Genomic DNA, 22,152 nt, shown 5'->3' with positions numbered 1-22,152 from the left:
TTTGGAAGTTCCTTAGAACATTGGAAATAGACCTACCTAAAGATCCAGAAATATCACTCTTGGGAATATACCCCAAAGATGCCCCATAATTCCACAGGGGCACGTGTTCCACTATGTTTATAGCAGCCTTATTTGTGATAGCCAGAAGCTGGAAACAACTCAGATGTCCCACAACAGAAGAATGGATACAGGAAATGTGGTTCATTTACACAACAGAATACTACTTGGCTATTAAAAACAAGGACATCCTAAGTTTTGCAGGCAAATGAATGGAACTAGAAAATGTCATCCTGAGTGAAGTAACTCAGACCCAAAAGGACATGCACGGTATGTTCTCACTAATAAGTGGATAGTATACACACACACACACACACACACACACACGTATAGAATACCCAAGATACAGTCCACAAAACTCAAAAGGTTAACAAGTTGAAGGGCCCAAGTGAGGATGCCTCATTCCCACTTGGGAGGGAGAAGAAAGCAACCACAAGGAGGGAGGGAGGGAGGGAAGGACAGGGAAGGAAAGGGGATGGGGGTGGGGAGAAAAGGGGAACATGATCTGGTATTGGGTGGGGGAAAAAGACTGAAGCCCTGAGGGCCAGCAGAAAGAATGAATACTGGTGACCTCAGGGGCAAGGAGGTTGGGAGGACCCTCCCTCTCGAATGTACCACAGTTGGGAAGTGAGAGACTCTCAGGACTTAAATGGGGGAGTGGCAACCTAAATGAAAAGCCATGCAGCAGGGAGAGGGAACCTATTGAATCCACCTGCAGCAGAAAGACAGGACACCAAGTGAGGGATGGGGTTGCTATCCCACAGCCAAAGCTCTGACCCTTCTTCCTGTCTGAAAGAAATGCAGGGATAGAAATGGAGAAGAGCCTGAGGAAAAGACGGTCCAGTGACAGGCCCAAAGTGGGTTCCAGCTCCAGGGGAGGCCCCAAGACCTGACACCATTACTGAAGCCATGGGGCATTCGTAAAAAGGGACCTACCATGACTGCTCTCCAAAAGATCCAACAAGCAGCTGAAAGAGTCAGATGCAGATATGTGCCCCCAACCAAGGATCAGAATCTGTTGACCCCTGTGGTTGAATTAGGGGAAAACTGGAGGAAGCTAAGGAGAAAGGCAACCCTGTCTCAACCAGCAGTCTCAATTAACCTGGACCTCTGAGATCTCTTAGACACTGGATCACTAACCAGGCAGCATACACCAGCTGAGATGAGACCTCCAACGCACATACAGCAGAGGACTCCCGGGCCTGGGTTCAGTCAGAGAAGATGCACATAACTCTCAAGAGACTGGAGGCCCCAGTAAGTTTAGAGGTCTTGTGGGGTGGGTGGGGAGGGGACATCCTTGTGGAGTTTGCAGGAGGTGGGGGAGGAGGGCAGTGTGGGGGGTTGGGGAGGAGGTATGGGATGTGGAACCCTCGGAGGGGTGGACTGGGAGGGGAATAAAATCTAGAGTGCAAAAATAAGTTAATTAATTAATTAATTAAAAAAGATGTAGAACTCTTGGCACCTCCAGCACCAAGTCTGTCTGCACCATGCCATGCTTCTTACCATGACGATAATGGACTAAGCTTCTCACACTGTAAGCCAGCCCCAATTAAATGTTTTCCTTTATAAGAGTTGTCATGGTGATAGTGATTCTTCACAGCAATTAAACCTTGACTAAGACAATAATCTTGGATGAACTGTTTTTGTTAATGTTTTCTCTTTCATCTTTAAAGTCTGAAACCAAAAGTTGTTTTCTCCTTCGTCAGCTCTATACAATTCTGCCTTGTCACTGGTGGATATCCACTCATCTACAGTGTAAGAAGGTGAGAGGTGAAAAGTGTGTGAGCAGTCAACAGCATCCATATCTTCAACTAATCTCTCCTTTCAATACTGCTGGTCTACCTATCATTTATGATATATTCAATTCCCAAATTCAGATAAGGCCTCAGATACCACACATTGTATTTTTTAGATCTTATACCTCAGCCATTTAGATTTTATACTCAGTCACTGGAAAACAACCCAAGAAAATGTGTTATTGAGCTTTAAGAAGAATTCATTTGTGGAAAAAAAAAGTCATTAACTAAATTGGGCCAGTGTGTTGTCATTTACCATCTCTGATAAAGGGTCTCTCTGTTATGAACTCCATTTTCCAACATATTTCCTACAACATCTTTTAAAATCTGTGTCTTTTCTCCCTTGTGAATTATCCAATACTCCTTGCTAATGTTTATTTTCCAAGTCGTTTTCAATCTAGCATCTACTGGTGAAAGATCCCACGCAGAGAGACCCTTACTCAAGTCTTGGGAAATCGCGGACCCCAGACACAGAGAGACCATTTTGGATGTAATAAGCAAAGGCGAGGTTTATTACGGAGACCTATTACAGAGATCTCCGGGCCGACACGTATCCCGCGCAGGAGACAGGGGTGTCGGCCCCGAAACTCAAAAGTCAGAGGGTTATATAGAGAAGGCTAGGGGGTTTTGGCGTGGTTACATATAATTGGCTCATTCAAACATAGCAGTGAGAACAAAGCAGAAAGAGTACGTGCTAGAAGTCAGGGGCTTATCAGGGGCCGGAGGATGGCCCTCAGTGAGCTGGGGGGAGATGTCTTCCTGCCAGACGTCCCATGAATCAGTCCCATTAACTCAGGCTGGTTCCTGCATTCCTTTTCTTTATGGCTTGTCAGTCCTGCCTGAACAGTGTTTCCTGTGCTCCTTTATCTTTATGGCCTGTTAGTCCTGGCTGCAGGGCTTAGCCCTGGGTCTGTGGCCTTTTGGGGTTTATTCTTTTAATTTTTATATTTATAAACCTAGAATTCGTATAATTTTCTTTTCATTCCCGTCTTCTCCTATTAAATAATTCTAATCTTAGAATTTTGATATCAAGTCTTATTTGGTCTCACCAGTTGTCCTAACTGACTGGTACTGTTGTCTCACAACCATCAACCGCACAGCACCCACTCAATTTTTAACAAAAGCAATTAACCTGTTTGTCACGCAGGAGCCAAAAACTAAAACCAAGAAAATTATTAATAATGGCCCAGCTGTAGCAGAGTGTAGAGTAGTCATCCAGGGAGATCTACTAAACTAGCTCTCAAACCATCTCTTATGTGTTTTTCTGTCTGTCTTTGTCTAACCCTTTTTTAAGTTTATTTATGGAGTCTTTAATTACTCCTGAATGGTCTGTATAGAAGCAACATTCTTTCAGTGTAGCACACAGGCTCCTTCTTTAAGGAATATCAGGTCTAATCTTTTTTTATTTTGAAGGACTACCTCTGAGAGGGAGGTTAGGTATTCTTGGAGGTCAGCTAAAAAGTCTTTAGCATCAGGATTTTATCTGGACACTATCTAAACCTATATATCAAGGTCATGACTGTCTTTCAGAACTTCTAAACTTATATAGGTTGTGATCCCTGAGGCACAGTCCCAAGAAGTGTTAGGAGTATTAACATATGTAATGTTATATCATTTGTAATAGAAATCAAGCCTATCCCCACACCTATCTCGATGGAACCCAGGACAAACATGACTGAATTTCCCTCTAGGTCCCAGCTCTCAGCCCTAACAGCTAGTACACGGCTGGTGAGGGCTGAGAATTGACGGCTGTCAGGGTGGTCAGCAGCACCAGGTACGGTCCTTTCCAGCGAGGCTCGAGTGTCTGGGCTCAGTGTAGCTGTTTCCGACCTGGAACTGATGGGATGTCTCAGGGGTCTCCGGGGCATAGGCTGCTGTCAGCTGTGAGCAGATTTCTTTCTGTATCACCTGTAGGTCTTTTAGCCTGGCACACAAATCATTATTACTATGACATGTTGGTTCAGTAACATCATCTAATACAGTCAGGGGAGCTGAGGCCCCATATAAGATCTCAAAGGGGATAAGGCTGAATCTGGAAGGGGTATTTCTTGCTCTGAAGAGAGCAAGAGGGAAGGAGTGTCACCCAGTCTGTGCCAGTCTCCATGGCCAATTTGTTTAGGGTCTCTTTTAGAGTTCTGTTTATTTACTCTACCTGTCTTGAACTTTGAGGTCTGTAAATATAATGTAATTTCCAATCGACCTCTAAATATTTGGCCACACCCTGGCTTACCTTGGCAACGAAAGTAAGACCGTTGTCTGACCAGATTACCTTGGGCATTCCAGACCTGGGGAAGATTTCTTTCAGTATCTTCTTGATGATTGTAGAGGCCGTCTCTCGTTTGGTGAGGAAAGCTTCTGTCTATTTCTGAAAAAGTATCTACAAGCACTAGGAGATTATATTTTTCTGGTTTTATCTCAGTGAAGTTCACTTCGACTTTTTATTAAACTCTCTAGGTCTCTTTGTCCTGTTTGTTTGTTAAGCATTTATTTATTGACGTATTTTATACTTTTTTACTGTCTCTCTTGGCTAAAATCTTAAAGTCTATTATATATACCTTAACTACTTGGACAAACTTCTTATCTCCTAAATGGGTCCATTTCTGTATTTGGCAAAGTGAGTCTTTTCTTTGTTCTCTGGGGAGTATACCTTTCCCCTCAAGTGTGCCATTGTCCTTTATCTTTTAAGCAATTTGGGCCTTTTCTAAGTGAGGCCATCCCTTAGTCTAATCCTAGTTTTCAGTGGCTGTCTCTTGCAGGCCTGTAACCAGGATAGGCTCCTGTATAGCCATTTCTCGAGCCACTTTATCTGTTTTGTCACTGCCCCATGTCACTGAATCTCTTCCCTCCTGTTTTCCTGGGCAATGAATAGTACTCACAGTTGTTGGCTTCATCCGGGCATCCAAGAGATGGCAAAGGCATCTGTGGCGCTGATGTGCTGGGGGGGGGTAGAGGTTCAGCCATTCTAGATGACATTGTGTTGTCCACCATGGCAGCACCCACTTGTCTCTGACCTTCATTCATGAAGAGAACTGTTCTCATCTGTGGACAAGGTCCTCGGCTTTCAGCAGGGGTCAATCAGCCAGTCGCAGAGGTCTTTCCTCCACCCATGTGCTTCTGTCAGTGTTTGACACTCGTGCTGTGGTGGCTCCAGGTCCGGATTGGGCAGCAAGGTGACCAGATTGTCCCCAACCGGTGGAGAATCTAGTCCATGGCAGCTGACCAGTGGTCCCATCTTTGGACACTCTATCAGCCACTCTATCACAGTTTAAGTCCTGGATTGGGTGATAATTGTTAGTGCCCGGCTGGCAGGAACGGTGTGTTTCAGGCAGAAAAGCACTAAGCCATTCAACTCCCAGCATCAGTTACTGGTGTACTGAGACAGGTCTTAAGCTCCACATACACAGTCTATAGATATGTATACACATGGCCTCATCCAGCCATTTCAGCCCACGCAATCCAATTTGGAGAGCAATTTTCTCATGAGCAAGGGATAGGGGCAGTCAGGGATGACCATGAATTAGTGGGTGGGTTACCCGGCCCACGCCAAGGTCCACTGTTCTTCGGGCAGTCCATAAGTATTGTTTGTTGTCAGTAGGCCCCTGTACCAAAGGTCTTTGGATACTGGCCCACTGGAGCATAGGAGCACAGAGCATTGGGTCCCTGTATCCACAAAACAACTGGGCGGGCTTCCCTTCCATCTCTGTGCATAGCCAGCACCAAGAGGCTCTCCAGTGTCCCCTCTTGTTCTTTCTGGGGCAGTCCCTGACCCAATGTCCTTTTTTTTCATATTAGGCACACTGATCTTTAGTCAGGAATTCTCTTCTGTTGCCAGGTACTATCTTCCTAGGTTCCCTAACTACTGTGGCCAGTATATGTTCCTCTCTCGTCTTTTATCTCTCTTTAGCTCTCTAACTTCTTTTTTTTTTGTCTCTTTTTTTTTTAGCTTTCTGTTCTTTTTACCTCTTTCTCTGTAACTTGTACTAACTCTCAGCAACTTAACTTAACCCTTTAAATTTTTGTAACTTTTTTTTCATATCCTTTCTTTATCTTAGCCAGATTGGTGGGGCATTTTTTAGCCCCTCAGAGACCCACCCTTGGAGCCTGGCGGCAGACCTGGCACTCCCTACCTTTAGGCGTCTGAAAAGAGCAGGCAGAAGTGAGGGCCTTCCATCCATCTCTGGAACACTTTTTCTGGCCTCTAGTAGGATTTTGTCTTTCCTCGGTGGTAAAGAAGACCTGTAACAGTTACTAACAAGCATCTCAAATGGGATGGTGAGAAAACAAGAGAATCTTGAGAATAGAGGTCCACTGAAGAGGGCAAATAGCATTTAGTCACACAGCTAAGCCAGGAGGCTTTCTTGGGACAAAAAGACCTTGTGTCTGTGAAACAGAGAAGTGAGCAGAGGGGCAGTCTATCTGTTACAGGTTGTCTCTCTGGACTTAGATTTTCCCTTAAGGAGTACCTCCCTTTAGTGCCAGCTCAGTGGCTTTATCGCTCAAGAGACCCATCCTCTAAATGGCACTAGGCTTTCAGTAACAACTAATAATAAAAGGATGGAGAGACGATAGAACCTGAGTGTTAGATACTAAGCAGCTGACAAGAGAATTGTAACCAGTTCACCTGGGGCTTCTTGTCTCTTATATCTAATAAAGAGATTGTTAATACTATAGTACCAACCTTTAATAAAAAAAACTATAGCTCTCTCCATGTCTCTGAATATCAGGACTGTAGTAGTAGTCCTTTACCAAACTGTCTCAGTGGGCTAAGGGCCCATGGAAACGAAAACATTAATCCTGACCTCGGCCACAGCCAAAGCCTGAATTCTAAATTCAAACTGGCAAAACAAAACAAAGTTCTTTACAGTTTGTTGTAGATTCTTTGAAACTATTTTAGGGGCTTCTCTGCCCCCCAACCTGGGACATTTCTACCACAGGGGCAGGAACTGGCTGCTGTGGGGATAGGATCAAAGGCATTCTCCATGCTAATGATGACCAGTGAGAAAAGTAATTTAATGCTGGAGACTGGCTCCTCTCTTGGAATAGGGCCAGCAGATAAGGCAGGCTCCTTAAAGAACTTCTCTTAATGAGCACCCTCTTTCTGTGAGCAAGAGTTGAAGGTCTGGTCACTAAAAGCAGAAATTCCTTTCTTGTTCTTGTTTTTCTTAGAGTCCTCTCCCACCTCACTCTCAGCCTTTTTAGATTATTCTTTATGTAGCATTTTTAACACAGCCTGTCCCTTTTTTATAGCCTGTTGACAGCATTTCTGATCTTTTAGGCAGCTACGCACTAAGTGCCATACCGGCTGAAACTCCACCTTTAAGATTCTTTGTTCTCAAGCAAAATTTAAATCCTTTTTCAGCTTATCTCAGCTGTCCACCGTGAGATTCCCAGAGATCGCAAACCAAGGTGTAGCAATTCACTAAGAAATCTCTTTGTAGTGTTTCTTTTTATCCTAAACCTTTTTCTTTTAAACAGCTCCTGAAGAGCCAGAAAAATTGGGTGAGACTTGAGAAGTCCCCATGCTCGCTGTAGCAGCTCCGCAGCTAATTTCGCTCCCCCCTACTGTGTGTTGCGAGCACAAGCACAGATAAAACACTATGTTTTAAAAAATTAACGTTGGCTATCAACCAACACACCGCCACTAGAGCGGGGTCCATAAAATTAAGTTTCTTACTCACTATACTTGTTTCATACCGGAGGCCTAATCTGGGGAACTTTTTTATTTACGAGAGGTTTTGTCCTCAAGGTTTTTGTTAATGTCTGTTTACACAACTGTTAACAGCAGCTAGGCTGATCAAGGGGAGTAAAGGGAGGGGCCTCTCTCCTTGGGGAGGAGGCTCAAGAGAGAAAGACAAAACTCCCTGGCAGAAAACAATTTCTCTCAAGCAAATTATTTTTAACTTTTAACTTAAGCACCAAGAGGACCAAGTAAAACTCTTTGACGAACAAAGCAAACAGTTTCATGGTTTCAAACACAGTCGTCAGTCCAAGATTTTAAACACAGTCGTCAGTCTAAATTCAAACACAGTCGTCAGTCCAAAATTCAAAAACGAAACAAAAGCCAAAAAGACACTCGACAATACCACAGAAAACAAGCCAGACAAACAATATCAAGACAAAGCATCTTATAACCAACTTTCACAGATGCCTGGTACCTTCAGTACGTGGCCCAAACTGCAGCTTAACCTTAGCTGCTTTTGGGATGAGATGGACCATCTGATTCCACCTCCCAACAGGATTCCAGAGTGTCCTCTTGTCCTAACGACTAAGCACACTTGTCCGTGCCTATATTTAAATAGGCAGCCGAACTCGACCTCTGACGGAGTGGGATTCCTCGTCCACTCCCGCCTAGGTAAAAGGAGCATTCCATCTCCTTTGTTCCAGAAAACCAGAGTCAGGTCCTCCTGACTGTCCATAGCCGGGCTCTCCCGACTGTTCTCCGCCCGTGGAACGTCTTCCAGGGGCTGCAGCCTTGCGGGCCCGGGGCGTCCCCCCTTCCGCAGCCAGAGGGTCCTCACGAACCACAAAGGCAGCTGCACTGAGTGGGGATACACATCCACTCTCCTAGAACAGGGCAGGAACACACATCCACCCTCCTAGCACAGGGCAGGAATACACATCCACCCTCTCAGCACAAGGCAGGAACACACATCTGCCCTCTTACCACAGGGCAGGAATACCCATCTGCCCTCTTAACACTGACCAGTACTAAGACACACATATATACACACACGGCGGAACCAAAACAGAGACAGACACAGACTGACAATTGCGGCGCCGCTCACACAGAAACACTCAGACAAACATCCAACTCACCTCCAAGGGGTCTTCGGAGTCTGGGGTAGTCGCGCAGATCCCGGACGAGCCCCCATAAATATGAAAGATCCCACGCAGAGAGACCCTTACTCAAGTCTTGGGAAATCGCGGACCCCAGACACAGAGAGACCATTTTGGATGTAATAAGCAAAGGCGAGGTTTATTACGGAGACCTATTACAGAGATCTCCGGGCCGACACGTATCCCGCGCAGGAGACAGGGGTGTCGGCCCCGAAACTCAAAAGTCAGAGGGTTATATAGAGAAGGCTAGGGGGTTTTGGCGTGGTTACATATAATTGGCTCATTCAAACATAGCAGTGAGAACAAAGCAGAAAGAGTACGTGCTAGAAGTCAGGGGCTTATCAGGGGCCGGAGGATGGCCCTCAGTGAGCTGGGGGGAGATGTCTTCCTGCCAGACGTCCCATGAATCAGTCCCATTAACTCAGGCTGGTTCCTGCATTCCTTTTCTTTATGGCTTGTCAGTCCTGCCTGAACAGTGTTTCCTGTGCTCCTTTATCTTTATGGCCTGTTAGTCCTGGCTGCAGGGCTTAGCCCTGGGTCTGTGGCCTTTTGGGGTTTATTCTTTTAATTTTTATATTTATAAACCTAGAATTCGTATAATTTTCTTTTCACTGGGTCTTGCTTAATTCATTTCATTCTTAAATGTCTTCCTTTTTTATCTTTTTGAGGGATGTTTTGTAGAAAGAAAGATATTTCTAGTGCAGAACGTGTTGTCTTAAACTGGGAGATCTAAAAATGTAACAATGTCTTAGGGTTTCATTACTGTGAATGACAACATGACAAAGGTAACTCTTATAAAGGAAAAACTTAATTGGGGCTGGTTTACAGTATCAGAGCGTCCATCCATTATCGTCATGGGAAGCATGGCAGTGTGCAGGCAAACACGGTACAAAAAGAGCTGAGATGTCTACATCTTGATTTAAAGGCAGCCAAGAGGAAGCTCTGGATCACAGTGGACAGACTTGAACATACATACAGATAGATAGATAGATAGATAGATAGATAGATAGATAGATAGATAGATAGATGGGGAGTTGGAGAGATAGATAGATATAAATATATATGAGACCTCAAAACCCCACCTCCACAATGACATACTTCCTTTAATAAGGTCACATCCCCTCTAGTAAGTCTCTATATCCTAATACTGCCACTCCCATGGGCCAGCATTTTCAAACCACCATATTATGTGACTCAAAACTTGCCTAATGATGATTTTCTCACCCATAAGCACTACTTTGTGGTGCAATTGCTTAGGGCAGTTAAAGAATTTCACAAACGTAAAAAAAAAATAGAAATAAGCAGGATAGAAATTAATAAATGAATCAAGCCATTACTTTAGTGAGTGCTAATATGTTAATCAAGACTGGTAAAATAAACTGTAAAGGGAAACAATACCTTGAAAAGTGACTCTGATAAATTAATTAGCTTATGTTAGATGTAGAGGAAGTCTAATGAAAGTCGACTCCCAATACCCGTATTTAGTCAGATGCATGGAGAGTTGAATCTTCCTCATATACCGAGTGTGTGTGAGTGCGTGTGTGAGTGCGTGCATGCGTGCGTGCGTGTGTGCGTGCGTGCGTGCGTGCGTGTGTGCGTGCGTGCGTGCGTGCGTGCGTGTGTGCGTGCGTGCGTGTGTGTGTGTGTGTGTGTGTGTCTGAGTAAGGTATAGTAGAGGATATTGAGTGTCTGGCACTATCTTGAGAAGCTACAGTTATATGCGGAAGGACAGTCATAGACAAAGCCTATCATGGTGATGGCTCTAACAGAACGAACAACAGGAAGGGAATAGCTCTGACTTTAGGGACACAGCAGTGTTTCCCATGGCAAAAGCAGTGGATCAGACCCTCAGGCTACCCAATCTTGAAATAAAAAATGAAAACAAGGAATGTCTTTAGCATTCCGACTATCATGGGAAAAGAAACAACAACTAAAAAAAATGTATTAATAATGTTCTACTCAATCTATATAACACAGATATGGTTATATGGTTATATATAAAAATGTATTTCCTTTTTGCCTTAAAACTTACAGAAATTTCATAAAAGAAGGTGGGGTTTGTACCCAACTAACTGTGTACCTGAGGGCATCAACAGTGTGCATGGATGAACTGTACAGATGTAAAAGTGCATTAAAAAAAAAAACAAACAGAAAACAAAAAACAAATGAATGGCAGCCTAACATCTCTAACATCTCACCGGAAGAATTTTGAATATTCGAAAGCGCCTCCCCTGTTAGTAATCCGGTTTGGCTTCCAGCATGCAGCTGAGACAGCTGGGGCAGTTGGGGGAGCTGGGGTAGCTAAAGCAGTTGGGGCAGCTGAGACACCTGGGGTAGCTGGGGCAGCTGAGACACCTGGGGTAGCTGGGGCATCTGAGACTCCTGGGGTAGCTGGGGCAGCTGAGACTCCTGGGGCAGCTAAAGCAGTTGGGGCAGCTGAGACACCTGGGGCAGCTAAGGCAGTTGGGGCAGCTGAGACTCCTGGGGCAGCTGGGGCAGCTGGGGCCTCTAGGGTAGCTGAGGCAGCTGAGACTGCTAGGGTAGCTGAGGCTGTATCATCTGGTGAAGGGCAGGCACTTACCAGGATGAGTCACAGAAGGTGAGAATTAGATGAATCACCCTGGCTCCTTGTCCTTATTTTGAAAAGGATAAAATAAGATTAAGAAAGAAAAGAGGACAGAGTTTGCTAGATGGGAAACCAACAATGAAGCACCCAATGTTCTGTGAGAAAAGGAGCATTTTTAAAACCTGCAGCTCTGTGGATTTGGATGAAATATAATCCAAAACTATTCAAACTTCATCAAGAGCCCATCAGCCACTTAGCTGTATTTTCCTTCATTGACTCAGTTCTATAGCACAGATTGTGACCTTGTTATAGAGAAAACACATAGATTCACCAAGATTCTTTTCATAATCTGTAGAACAAACAGAAGGTGAAATATCTGAGCTTCCTTTCTTTATCTAAACTATAATTAATGACATAAGTCAGACCAAACACGTCATTCTTTTATTCCCACATTTTCAAATGTGACTATTGACTATGACAAATAGACACCAAGCCACTGCCCACCACATACAATCTCCCCATAGCCATTGTACTTAAACCTCACAGGAAGGAATAATAGAGATTTTTGTTTTTAACTCTGAGCTGGGGATGCAGCTGGGTCACTAACCTAATTGCTTAGCATTCACCAGGTGTGAATTTGACCCCGGCACTGCAGAAACCACTTATGATGGCCCATGCTCACAATCCTAGCACTGGAAGAGAGAGTCAGGAGAATCAGGAGGTCAAGATCATCCTCAGCTATATAGAGAGGTCAAGGACAAAACAGAATATAGAAGACACAATCTCAATTTTTTAAAGAAAGTAATACATCTTAAGATTTTTTTTGTAATGATTGGAAATCATGCAGCAGGTAAGAATACTTTGCTGCACAAGTATGGAGACCTGACGTTGGATCCTCAGCAATCAATTATTAAATAAATGCTGGCTGTGGCTGTGCACATGTAAACTTAGTGTTGGGGATAGGGTGGATAGAAGAGACAGGAGGATCACAGGGTCACCCTAGCAAAAACTGAAACAAAACAAAACAAAAATATTGAGCTCGGGTTCAGTGACAGATCATGTCTCAACAGAATAAGGCAGTGAATGATAGACCGGGATATGTGGTGTTCTTTTCTAGCTTCTCTACACACATAGACATTCACTTATCTACACACAGGGAAACAGATAGACAGACAGACAGGCAGACAGGCAGACAGACACAGAGAGACAGGGAGGGGGGATGGGATGATAGATTTTTCAAATTTGGTTCATTTACAAAGAAAGTTGCATAGAAAATTGAAAAATAATTTAAATACACATACCAAAGTGAGGGAAATTATTGTTGTTAGAAGTGTTTTTAAGGGCTGGAGAGATGGCTCAGCGGTTAAGAGCCCCGACTGCTCTTCCAGAGGTCCTGAGTTCAACTCCCAGCAACCACATGGTGGCTCATAACTATCTGTAAAGAGATCCGATGCCCTCTTCTGGTGTGTCTGAAGACAGCTACAGTGTAATGATATATAATAAATGAATAAATCTATAAAAAAAAGAAGTGCTTTTAAATAAGATTTCTTTAAAATTAACAACAAAACTGTGCCAGGCATGGACAAATACAAAATGAAAATGGTATCTAGAATTTTATCAAACTCGTTAATGAGGAGGTTAGGAAACAGCATGGTAAGAACTGCTTCAAAGGAAAGCCAGGCATGAGCTATCATGCTTTCTGGATTTCTTTAAAGCCACAGGTGTGTATAGGATGCCTGACTTGTTACATGGATGCTGGGTCCAAAGTCCAGTCTACACAATTGAACAAGTGCTCTTAACCCTATCTGCCCTTTTCTGGAAAGAGATTAATTATACACACACTTTTGGTTACTATTTGTTGTTTGATTGTTTTTTGTTTTGGGGTTTTTTTTGAGTATAGAAATTATATCCATGGAAATGCCACAGTTTCCAATCATGGCAACTATCAGAAGGTAAGAAGTGTAATGTGAATACCATTTCAGTTCCCAATTCACACACACACACACACACACACACACACACACACACAGAGAGAGAGAGAGAGAGAGAGAGATGATGATGATGATGATGATAGATTTTCCATATTTGATGTTTTATAAGAAAGGCTACACAGAAAATTGAAAAAATAATTTAATGAAACATATAGTGCAGGAAATTATATTTTAGAGATTCATTTAAGTCTTACAGTTAGGAAAAATAACTTTGCAATTGTTTCCAAAACAAATTACAACTTTTCAAAGGGCAGCATCTCTCTGTCTTTAGTATGCCAAATTTAATATAAGTCAATTGTTTCCAAACAAATTGTGAAGGCTCTTTACAACCTAACAGTGGCATCTACAGTTGCCTTGTGAAGGGTTAAACTTTGTATATTACGTTATACTGAGTTAATAAAAGCACTAAGAATGAATATATAATTCATGGTATTTGTTTGTTGACCTTACAAAACAGTTAACAAAATAATCATCCTAGAAGGAGCAGACTTTGGAAATGATCTGTCACGGGGTTCTCATCCTCTCAATCGAAAGAATTTATCTAAGAGACAAGTAACAGTTTAAGCAAAAGTTTAGGGAAAAATAATCTTCCCCAGTGGAGAGCACACCAGTTTATTTAGCCAATACTAAATTATAAGCCCTGAAAATGTACAGACCTGGCAGGTTATATTCAGGAATATATATGTGCATACATATAAGCATGTAACAACAATTAGTGAAAAAGGAGGCAATTTGAATTTGAAAGAGAGCAAGGAGGAATAAAGGGGGTGGGCTTGTGTAGCTGCTTGGATTATATTAATTTGGGTTCCCAAAATTGCTCACATGAACATCCAAACAGAATACACCGAGGGACCCTGTCCCCAGTTGGTTCTGATTGGTAAATAAAAATGTCAACAGCCAATGACCAGGCAGGGCAAACAGAGGCAGGACTTTTAGGATTCTTGAGAGAGGGACAGAGAGGAAGGGGATAGGAGAAAGGAGATCCACCATGCTAGGAGAGGGATAAGAGAGATGCCCCACCTGAGAAGGTGAGGGACAGAGAACATAGACAACATATAAGAGCCAAAGTAGAATGGCCCATGAGGGCTGCCCAACTGGTTCCAGGGTAGCCAAGATGGAGTATAAGATTTAGTAAATAATAACTCGGGAATATCAGAGGGAGGTAGACTAGCAGCGGTGGCTTGGAAGTGACCCAACCAATGAGCTGATTTAGGCATATCAAAACATAAAGTGTGTGTGTGTGTGTGTGTGTGTGTGTGTGTGTGTGTGTGTGTGTGTGTGTGTGTTTCATTTGGGAACCCAGAACATCGGGGTGGGTAAGCGAGAAATGCAACGCCGCTGGGGTTTATTAAAATATATACTTTTACAGGGTTGAATTTGGAGGTAGGAAATGGAAGTGGAAAATGATATAATTATACTACAATCTCAAAATCAAATGATAAGAAAAGGTTTACTTAGCAAAGCAATGAATCCCCTCCAAGGAGAGGTGTAAATGGCTCCTCCAAATAGAAGGAGAAACTCAGTGTGTTCTGCATTGTGAATTTTAAGCAAGGTCTTATAAATATGTATGAGATGGACAGCATTTTCATACGATAAGGTGAATCCTTTTCTTTTTTCTCCCAAATCAGGCAGATAGATTTTCCCTTTACAGTATTTTCCCACGATCTATAAAGATGCCTTGTGTGTGTAATGGTAGCAAGCAGGTGGTGATGTGTGCACACATGTGTGCTGGGGAAGAATATTCAAAACACAATTCAGATATTCTAATGATGCTAGGTGTCTTCCTCAGTGATCCTGTATTGACTGGAAAAGTTACTCAACATTTCAGCTTTCAATATAATTGGAACAATTTTATTGTATCTTCAGGGACAATTAAAAACACTATAACAACAATAACTATTGTATCTTCAGAGACAATTGAAAACTGTATAACAATTAAACTCTCTGTAGCAACTGCCGTGCCTTCGAGGTCGGGAATGTAACGTGATAGAGATGAATAAAGAGGGCGAATGCAGATCTGGAGAGGAGACGCTGCCAATGCTGCACCTCTAACCATTGCATATCTTTCTGTGAAATACAAATTTCTTAGCTGTGGATACAACATAAGCTCAAAGGAGCAAACAGATGGAGGATTTGTTTTAGGCTTGGTCTTACAGTGTTTCAAAATTTGCCTTTTTGTGCTATCTTTAAAAATGAATATGCATACACTAATCTAGCTTACTAAGCAAGTAAATTTGTATAAATATGTATACATGTGAATATTTATCGTTGACAAGTCTCAGGGTGTTTGTTTGTGTGTGTGTGTGCGTGCAGTTTTGTTTTGTTTACTCCTGGACCAGCCTGGAATGCATGATCCTCCAGAGTGCCTGTGTTAGAAGGATCCACCATAATATTTGGATTTGAGATCAGATTTGATGGATGAATTTCAGCTTAGTAAAACATAGATAAGACAAAATTAACCTGGAAATATGCTGGGTTCCTTTTCCTATTTATTTTCTTAGGACTATTTCAAACTGTGGGAAATGGCAGAGGCTATAGATAGTTCCCACAGTCACTGAATTCAAACTCCTGGCACCCGGGATTCTAGGGGCTCACACATTTGTAAGGTGAGCCATGGAAAGCGCGGGGGGGGGGGGGGGTAGGGGGTGGGGGGTGGAGGGAGGCTGCAGGTGTTTGATTTGTTTTCCAAGTTCCTGTTTACAGTGGACAGCTCTGTGTGCTCAAGATAATTTCATTGATTATTGTCGCGGTAATAATAATAATAATAATAATAATAATAATAATAAAAAGCCCATCAAATTACAGATCATACCTATTTCCACGAAAATGTCTTTACGGCCTCCAGTGGGACTGCGGGGTCCATGTTCTTAAGGAAAAGGTTAAATTCTGAGTGTACCAGGCAAGCAGGCCTCTTGAGACTGAGCAACCATAGCAGTGAGAACAGAGCAACCATAGCAGTGAGAACAGAGCAACCATAGCAGTGAGAACAGAGCAACCATAGCAGTGAGAACAGAGCAACCATAGCAGTGAGAACAGAGCAACCATAGCAGTGAGAACAGAGCAACCATAGCAGTGAGAACAGAGCAACCATAGCAGTGAGAACAGAGCAACCATAGCAGTGAGAACAGAGCAACCATAGCAGTGAGAACAGAGCAACCATAGCAGTGAGAACAGAGCAACCATAGCAGTGAGAACAGAGCAACCATAGCAGTGAGAACAGAGCAACCATAGCAGTGAGAACAGAACAACCATAGCAGTGAGAACAGAGCAACCATAGCAGTGAGAACAGAGCAACCATAGCAGTGAGAACAGAGCAACCATAGCAGTGAGAACAGAGCAACCATAGCAGTGAGAACAGATTTCTGTTTCCTTAGATGACTGTTGAGAGAATGCATTTGACCATTTTCAGACTCATCTTTCATTTTAGATTATAAGACATTATTACAATGATTATGGTGTGTGGGATGGCCAACTATTTACCCTGCATTATATTTGATGACAAGTTGACCTTGACCTCATGGACTCTTTTTAAAATCTGTTTATCACACACTCACTTTCTTTTTGTTTCAAAGGCAAGACCATTCTTTCCTGGAAATGACTAAATCACATTTATTTAGCTGATAACAAAGTTCAATTATTGACATTCTAAGACACTTCATCATGTAAGTTTCATGGTCACTATTCCAGGAAGTTTCACATGTCTGTTTTGATGTCTCATGAGGCAGCTTTTCACAAGATCATAACATTTCTTTCCAACTGCCTTTCTTGCTGGATTGCACCAGACACTGGAATTTCTTCATGTAGTATCTGATCATTGAAAAAGAAGACATGATCAAAGCATGTTTAAAATGTCATCCAGCAGCAGAAATTTCTGGTCACAGCCTGATCAATGCCTGCTTCATTAAGTTATACTTGTATTATTTTTACTTTTAACTAAATACTGAAATAGAGTCTACTTAAGTAACTTCTCTTTTAAAGAAATTAGGCATCATGTGAGTCATTAGTGAGCTATGACTACTGGATCACCTAAACAAAAATTTATGGACGTGAACAAACTTTATCATTTTTACTCTTCTTTTTTGTTTGCTTGTTTGTTGAGGGTCTTTTTTTATTGGGCTCCTTTCCTTTGGTTTGATTGAGTTTGTCCAATTCTGGTGTAATCATTTGTGTTTTATCTTGTTATATTTTATTTTATTATTATCTCTTAAAGCTGGTCTGTTTTCTAATGAGAGACAGAAAGGGGGTAAAACTGGATGGGAAGGGAGAAGTAGAAGAGAGGGAAAACTATGGTTTATGTGAGGGGAAAGATCATAAAAATGTCTTCACCTTGAATGAATTAATTATACACCTTGTTAGTTGGGCATAAGTGGCTTTTTCCCCATAAACGACTATATAGATTCTATCACTACCTGTGAAATTATAATGCAGCTTGAAATTTGGATGTTCTTTAGAAAGTACAAGCTTTTTTTAAACTAGGCATTGCTTAAAATTTAAAAATCGACCAGCACTTGTAATATCATTTATGTCTTGACCTGAGTAACAGGAAATGACAGTGTCATAGATTTGGTTTTTGAAGACTTTGAAACTTTTAGAATTAATAATACATTGATTTTCAAGGGCAGAGGTTTATTTCTGAGGGAGTCATTTATGTCTAAAGTATTTTTATTTCAGACTCAAAAGATCCCCCAAAGACTTGAAAGATCTGCACTATTCCATACAGTTCAGAATGCTGTCTACTTACCAATGTGAAGGCAAGGCATGACTGGATATCATGACTTTAGTTGCCCATATTTTTGATGCTTAGAATTCAACACAGAATAATTACATGTCTTGTTCACTTTAGCTAAGACATCACAGATATGTATGGTATGTGTGTGTGTGTACACATACATGCACTTGTTAAATTTCTGTGGCTGAGTGCCAATATTTACACATTGTGCTCTCTTTTTGTGTCAATTTGACACAAGATAGAAAGGAGGGAGCCTCAATTGAGAAATGTCTCCATAGGGCCAGCCTATAAACAAGCCTGTGGGGCATTATCTTAATTGGTGATTGATGGGGAAGAGCCCAGACCACTGAGAGTAGAAACACCCCTGGACTGGTGGCTCTCAGTGCTATAAGAAAACAGGCTGAGCAAGCCATAAGGGTAAATCCAGTAAGCAGTAGTCCTTCATGACCTCTGCATTACATCCTCCTCCTGTGTTCCTGTCCTAACTTCCTCCAGTGATGAACAGTGATGTTGAAGCATAAGCCAAATAACCCCTTTCCTCTTCAATTTGCTTTGGTCATGGTGTTTCATCACAGCATAGTAACTCTAACTAAGACACATGTCAAAAGTTTATGCTGAAATTCTAGTAATAACAAGTATGCCTCAGAAAGACATTTTAGAAAAATATGTAGATCATCTGAATTTGTTATTCAACAGATATATTTTTCTTCTACAGAACAACCTTTAAGAAGGTCCAGTGAATGACTAGACTCTACTGTTATAGGAAAGAAATGTCAGTCTTATAGACAATTCATCTAATTTATTTCAGCCAGGTAAGTATAATTTAAACACATCAGCCCTACTTTATTCTTTTCTTTTTTATATTTATGTTCTATGTATGAGTGTTTCCTGGAAGTATGTATGTGTGTGTATGTATGTATGTATATATGTATGTATGCATGGATGCATGTAGTGTGTATGATGTGTATCACATGAATACTTGGTGCTGATATAGAGGACAAAAGGGAGAGTCAGATCCAACAACACTGAAGTTACAGATTTCTGTAAGCCACCATGCCACTGCTGGGAGTTGACCAGAGTCCTTGAAAGAGCAACACATACTCTAATTTACTTAGCCATATCTTCAGACTTACATCACTTTACTCTTGTGTTCAACCTCATTTTCTTGCTCATTGACTGGTCTGTCAGAAACAGAATGAAACATCTGTCTTAAGCCTGAGATTTGAAGCATTTGTTAATTGACACATTGTAGATTGCTGTCTGTAAGCAGGTGAGGGTAAGTGAAAGACAAGGCAAGCGCCTGTGATTGGACAGTAGAAAAGGAGGGCAAGCTAAGAGTTTTTGAGAGGTGGGAGAGATGGGAAGAAGGAAAGAAGGAAGGAAGATGAAGAAAAAGAAGGATAACCCAGATCCCTGTGGCTTTAAATAGCCACAGGTAGCTATGACTATCTTATAAGGGATGGGTAATTACAGGACAATTTGTCTTATCTAGGTGAGCAGTTTATATCAATATTAATTGGCTCAGGATTTATTATGTGGATGTTTTGTGGGGTGAAAATTTACTGATATAAATCTGATTGATAAATTAGATTGGTCTGCACAGCACCCTGCCCACATTCACAGTTGCCTTAGTAGGTCACTGCCACGCCAGTTTCATGAGACAGCCTATCTTGTGGCTCCCTTACTGTGGACTCAATTAAGTTGACACATGAAAAAAGCCTCTCACCACACAATAACCTCTGATCCAATTGATAAGATATAATTTGCTCATCTAGATAGCATAAAATCCTGTACACACCCATCCCTTAAAAATAGTCATAACAACCTGTATCTATGTGCGGAGAAGAATCTTAACATCTGTGGCCATATTCTCCCAGCTTCTTCTCCTTGCTCTGGCTCCTTCTCTCCTTTCTAAAACTTTTCTCCTGCCCATCCTTCCTTCTTGTCCAATGACAGGCCTCATTCTATCCTGTACCTGCATTCCTGCAGAATGACATCAACCTACACTTCACCCTTTCTGTCTAATTTAAAAAAAAAATCTCTCAACTATAAGCTGAGCACAACTATTACCATTTGTAATTTAAAAGTATAAAATACACCTAACACCCAGTCCAACACTTTATCAGTCAAACAGAACATTTGGTTATCTATTCCAGTTTGAGAAAGGCTTAAAAATCCATGCTATATCCTGGCTAGCTTGTATACTATCTGATAACTATCTAATTAAGTATGTATTCTCAAAGTTAAACAGCCTGGCTAGGCTATGAGACTATAACTAGTTTTAACCACATTAGAAATCTGAGAACAACCAATATTTTGTGAAAATATAGGAAGCCTAACATAGCTTCTCAAACTGAAACAGGTTGAAGAGACAACTGTCTACTTGTACAGTCCCCCTGTTAGTGAGAGCCAAGTCTTCAGTCTTCTGGCCTACGAACACCTGACAGACTTTTGATATGTAGAATTATGAAGGGCTGATCATTCTGGATTGGCAGAAATTATTAGTGGACTATTCTGCAATGTGTCTTTTTTCTGGAAAGTATTTTGTCTGTAGATGAATTGAGGCAATTCTTGCCTAGTGGATGTCTGGCCACAATACATCACCTTACCTGGAGGTGGAGATGTTCAATTTCTTCTTTCAATCCACCAAAGGAGAGCTGATAGGAGCATACATGTCTCAACAAAATATAAATAACATTAAATTTCATATTTTGTGAATTTCTGATGTTTTTGAAAACCATCTCACTATATAAGTAATCTGGACTGTTGTCTGTTAATTATCTTAATAACTTATCCTGAAAGCACTCTAACAGTAAATTTAGAGCCACGAATTTGCTATTTGCCCCTTAACTCACAGGTTTAATCATCTCAGATTAGATTTTTAATAGCAGTAAAGGACTATGTATAAGCCTTTACTTATAATTATTATAATTTATTAATGTCTATACATGAGAGTAACAATATTAATTTTAAATCGATAAGAAATTCATATCAAAGAAAATCTAAATTTGTATCAAATAAATTCTGTACCAATGTGAAAGATTATAACTTTAGCTTAGTAACAAATAAAAGGATTTCTACCAAATGAGATTATGGCTATACAATCAATTTGAGCTATTTCCTCCCTGTTAAATTCTTACCATTTCTAAATTCTCTAGAAAGACAACCTTAGTATAACCACTTTCAGCCTCTCAAAATTTAGGGAGTCAGGGTGATGACTCTTCAATAACTCCTTTAAGCTGTACATGGGTGTTGAGATATCCCTGGGGATGGGGGTGGGGGAGGTAGGAAAATGGGGATTTGTTGTAGTCCGATGTCTGTCTTAACTCGACTTGGCTGAAGGTCTCTGAGATCAGGAATCCAAGCAGGCCAGTTCAGCATTCTGATGATGAGCTTCATCAAGCTATACATTCTGAAATATATAATTCTCAAAACAAAATTTAATATCAAGACATTTTTCTTTGATTCTTTTGAATTTAAATATCAAGAGGTCTACCTTTATCAAATCTAATCAGTAAAACTCTGGAAGGTGCCCAAAACCTAATCACCTTTTTTAAAAACACAAAGACAAAACCTTTCTCCCAAAATACTGTGTTCTTTAGTCTACAACCAGAAAAGCTTGTATCTTGCACTCTCTCCACAATGAGAGAGAAATAATATAACCACAATGCTCAAAAATCACACTCATTATGAAAGTTAAAACAATTTTATAAAGAAGTAAGCTAAACAATACTCTATGAGCCTGTTTAGGCTTTTCTAATCTGTCATGCCAGGAAATTGATGCACGTTAAGAGCATATGAGCCTTCTGCTGTGGAAAATATCAAAATTAACCACAAATCCTTGCTAGCCAGCATTGTTGAGCCATATGGCTTTAGTGGGGTAGTTCATAAAATAATTTGATTACCTTTTTATTAATACCAATACCAATACCAAAATACATCTATCTGTTAAGCTCTCTGCCTGTAGTGTCAGACTTTTATTTATTAGTAACTTCTATAATATCTCTATCTCTATATCTATCTATCTCTATATATACATCTGTATTCACTCTGCCTGATACAGAGTTTTATTTATTTCTACATGGGAGAAATTACCCACATGATTCGGACAAGCTCTGTATTTAAGTATCCTAAAAACAAATAAACCAGCCTTTTAAATAAAACATACTCTAACCA

General features: G+C 41.2%; 1 long non-coding RNA gene across 1 annotated transcript; it reads right to left on the bottom strand.

The window, feature by feature from the left end:
* Positions 1-2,335: 2,335 nt before the first annotated feature.
* LOC148004775 (uncharacterized) lies at positions 2,336-8,720 on the bottom strand. The gene is made up of 2 exons (XR_015624770.1): positions 8,670-8,720; positions 2,336-3,777 (listed from the first exon to the last, which is right to left on the bottom strand). It is a non-coding gene; the product is annotated as an uncharacterized LOC148004775 (long non-coding RNA).
* Between the last annotated feature and the right edge of the window lie 13,432 nt (positions 8,721-22,152).

This window comes from Rattus norvegicus, chromosome 7 (genome assembly GCF_021556685.1).
Source record: "Rattus norvegicus strain SHRSP/BbbUtx chromosome 7, alternate assembly SHRSP_T2T, whole genome shotgun sequence".
NCBI lineage: Eukaryota > Metazoa > Chordata > Mammalia > Rodentia > Muridae > Rattus > Rattus norvegicus.
Note: the sequence above shows the minus strand (reverse complement) of the source record. Positions and strands in the feature narration are given on the sequence as shown.